The 4,083-nt window shown below is 38.7% G+C and overlaps 1 long non-coding RNA gene across 1 annotated transcript; it reads left to right on the top strand.

Moving 5' to 3' along the window:
* The first annotated feature begins 670 nt into the window (after positions 1 to 670).
* Positions 671 to 2,776, top strand: LOC311262285. The gene is made up of 3 exons (XR_014623229.1): positions 671 to 1,003; positions 1,481 to 1,917; positions 2,518 to 2,776. It is a non-coding gene; the product is annotated as an uncharacterized lncRNA (long non-coding RNA).
* The last annotated feature ends 1,307 nt before the right edge of the window (positions 2,777 to 4,083 follow it).

Raw genomic sequence — 4,083 nt, 5'->3', positions numbered from 1 at the left:
GAGATCTGCAGCTGAACACCCTTCTGAGACATAGTCTAAAATAAACAGAGACACCAGCATTTTTATGTTTATATCAGCATCTCAGTATTGGATACCAAATAATGACAAACAGCAGGTATGAGATCAAGATTCATGTGTGTTAGATTAAAGATGGTTTAGAAGGATTTGTTGTTTCACCCCATTTGACTGTTGTCATACCATTGAATAGGCGTAATCCTGATACCATCATCCCACAAATATGGGCCAGTAGGGCCCTATTCTACCTACTAGTAGGTGCAGGAGGCTGTTATCACCTATTAATCTGGTTGACCCAATGTTATTAATGCCCAGTAGGCACAGAAGGTTTATTAAGGAGCCCACACTCCCCCGCCCCCTTTTTTTATTTAGCTAGAATATTAAAACCTGAACCATAGAACTAAATGTATAATGAGGGAGCTTGTCCATGAAAAACAATAAAAAATATATGCTTTTTTTTAAATGTTGTGCAACACGTGTTAAATAATAGCCTAGCCTATATGATAAATAATAAATGAAAGTGGCGTGTGTTTGATAATCCTCATGAATCCACAGCTGATAGAAAATACAATTACATTTTATTTATTCCGTTTAAAGTCAGATTACTTTATCTTTGTTGGACGATAGCCATTGTTTACTGTGGTTGCTAGGCAACCTGTTACCGGACGCGTACCGGAAAGATACGGAAAAACACGAAAGGATACGGAAGGACCGGGAAACAGACTGTGGGGGGGAATTGTTTAGGTGTCTCAGAGAGACGGGACCATGGATGTATTTTACTTGTATAAAGGAATGCCGTTTTTTCTTCCTCTGTTCATTTTGTTTGGTTTGATCAAAGACGGTTTAGTATCTTTGGTTTAATGTCGGGGGTAAGCCTCACACTCCAGGACAGGAGGTGGCGGTATTGCACCTGTAGGTGCTGCCTGCCATAAAACGGGAAAAAAGACGAAGAAGAAGCTTGTGGGAGAGGAAGGCGCGTTGACAGCAGGTGTGTATTTGGTGTTCGTGATTTAATAACGTGATAAAATAATAATGATAACTAAGGGGGAAAAAAGTGACAGTTGCAAATGTGACATCAGTAATGCGTGTTATTTCTGACGTGTGAGTAATGGAAACAAACAGGTCAGACTGAAAGTTTACAAAAATTAGCCTAATTGATGGAATTGCACAGACAATTCAATTCAACTTATGTATAGCATAGATAGATAGATAGACTTTATTCCAGATTCAAGGTACACACACAATAGTTTCCAGCACTAACACAAGCTAGCTGAAATGAATATGATATGATCTACTTGGAATACAGTGCCCCCTCCCCCATTTATCAATATGCCAATATGTTTTTAGTACAACTTTTAGCAACTTCTTTTACGTAGGCCTAATGCTCGAGCGTAATTTTGTAATGTGGTCATATTAATCCCGTTTATTCTTCTTTCTTTTTAAAAAAAAAAAAATATTTGAATAGATGAACATGGCGAAAACCAAAAAAGTGAGACCGTACATTACAGTCAAAAAGATACCATTGAGAGGAAGGGCAAGAGTGTCCAGGAGATATCTGAAGGAGAGGACCCCCTTGCCATCAAACCAACTGGCAGAAAGGTGCTGCTTTGCAGCTCCACCATCAGCAGCTTGCACCTTGAACTTGAAGGGGGTACCAGCACCAGCAAGAAGCAGGGTACGGTGGAAGCTTGGGCCAGGACAAGGGAGATACTCCTTGGTGTGAGGTTGGAGCTTTTCTGTCCCTCAGAAAACGCACCCTGCGCAGTTTGTGGAGTTTCCCTCACCAGTGACACTGACATCTGGCGATGCAATAACTGTGGCAGTGAAAGTTACTACTGTGAAGGCTGTGTCAAGACTGTACATCAAGGCTCTGCTGCAGTGCATGGGCTTGAAAAGTGGGAGGTTTGTGTTACTTAATACTTTTCTCTTCAGTATTTCTCTAACAGCGTATTTTCAGTTTACTTGAAAATGTATATTTACCTTGTGAGTAAAATGTTGTATTCACTAAATTTAAAAAGTGTCTTTGATATGTGTGGAAATTGAATTAAAGGTGCATTATGTAAGAATCTTAGTTGAAAACATTAAAGATTAAATAAAATGATCAGCAGAGTGTAAATAAATAACATTTGGATGCCATGACATCTGTGCATTGTGTTGCAGAGACATCTAGTGAAGTTAGCATGCTAACCAGGTAAGCTCCCAAGCTGGTGTTGTAAACACCCCTCTACTCTTTGATATGCTGCACCCTGTCTGTTTTTAATATGAATAGACAGGTGGCCGATTTTGACATATGGCACCTTTAAAAAGCTGCCTTCTGACTTTCAAACAAAACAAACAAAGAGGAAATGAGCAAAAGTCAGAAAAGATTCATTGAGAAAACATGACAGAGATAATAATGCAGGACAGCAAAACATAAATTAAAAACTAAAATAGACATCTTAATAAAACAGGAGCAGAATTATGCTCCTAAGTTCATTATTCAGATTTCTGAATGTTGTTTAGACTCACAGGTGACACCGATGCTGATGAGTCCAGCCAGAAGGACAACACTGAGCAGCCCCAGACAGAGAACAACAGCTCCATGAAACCTCTTCTTTGAGCTCCTGGGACCTGAACACAGAGAAGACATGTGGATTAATAAATCATACAACTGCAATCAGATGATAATCAAACAACAGATGATAATATACATCTGTTCACAGCTCAGTCTGTCAGCCTCTCCGTCTGACTGAACATTCTCACCTCTCTGATTTGTTGAAGGTCGTGGTTCAACAGACTTGATGTAATCAGTATTAACATAAATCTCCTCCATCGCTCATAAGGTTCCCAACTCTTTCCTAAATGTTCAGCTCTGCAACAGACTACAGCACATGTAACTGATGGAAGTCCTGTTGGTTTCAATTTCACAGTGTTTTAATTAAAGAGGAAGTCACGAGTTTCAGAGGTGCTAAAGTGTTTTGTTTGACAATCATCTGCCACCTCTTTGAATTGACAAGACATCTACTGTGGCATACAGTTCAGGACAACAGCATGAGAAAATTGGATGAAAAACCTGTGAATATTGAATGGCACAGCAACCCTGATAATGAAACCACACTCATCATCTTTTGTTTCAAATATATAATGTTAGCTGTCTACGAAGATAGTTAATATGTATCTGAATTAGTGAGTCAACAAGTAATAAGGTGGCAAAATTATAGGTGATGAAGGATGTTTCGTATGTACTGCCCAGTATGATCCTCTTTAAACAATGTCTCTCAAACAAACATGCTTTTCAGCCAGCATGCCTCACCTTGGTCATGATTTTCCTCAAAGACTTAATCTAATAAGAAATGCTGTGAGTTTGTTCCTGCTGATAGTCGTCTTCTACATTCTGCAGTACAAAGTTGTCATGGACTTCTCGCTCCTGCTGGCCCGTGTTCATATAAATGGCTTCCTGTACTTGTACTTGACAAATCAAATAAACACATGTCACATACACACACCTCACATACACACATCACATACACACACCTCACAGATACACAAGTCACATACGCAGACAATATACTTTCATATACTTTAACATACATCCAGTATGAGAAGCCTTCCTGTTATCTGCCAGTGTTCAGAAAAATACATTAAACATGAAAATGTGTTTGAGAAATGATAACTGAAATGTATGACAAACCATAATGTTATTGTATTGTTATTATTGTACAATAAGGTACTTCAGACTTGAAACTACTGAAAACATGTACAGTTCATAAGTGAAGCTGTGTCATCAATTTTAATCACCAAGACTAACTCAGTGCACTACTAAAGATGTGTTAAAAGCGTTGAAACTCAACCTGAGAAAAACTGTACCACTCATATCAGTCTTTTTCAGACATGTGGCATTTCACCAATTCCTTTTTTATTTGTCAGGCCTGAACCAAAGTTGTCACAACCTTTCACCTACCAAAGAGCCTTTTAGTGGCCTGTACCTTGATCATACAGTACTTCTATCACTTCATCTCCTTTGTTCAGTTGAAAAATACATTTGCAGACACAAGCGTAAGAAAAAACAACCAGCATTATGGTTTCCCT

This window comes from Pagrus pagrus (assembly GCF_965226575.1).
Source record: "Pagrus pagrus genome assembly, chromosome: 9".
Classification (NCBI taxonomy): Eukaryota; Metazoa; Chordata; class Actinopteri; order Spariformes; family Sparidae; genus Pagrus; species Pagrus pagrus.
The sequence above is the reverse complement of the archived record's forward strand: the minus strand, read 5'-3'. Positions and strand labels throughout refer to the sequence as shown.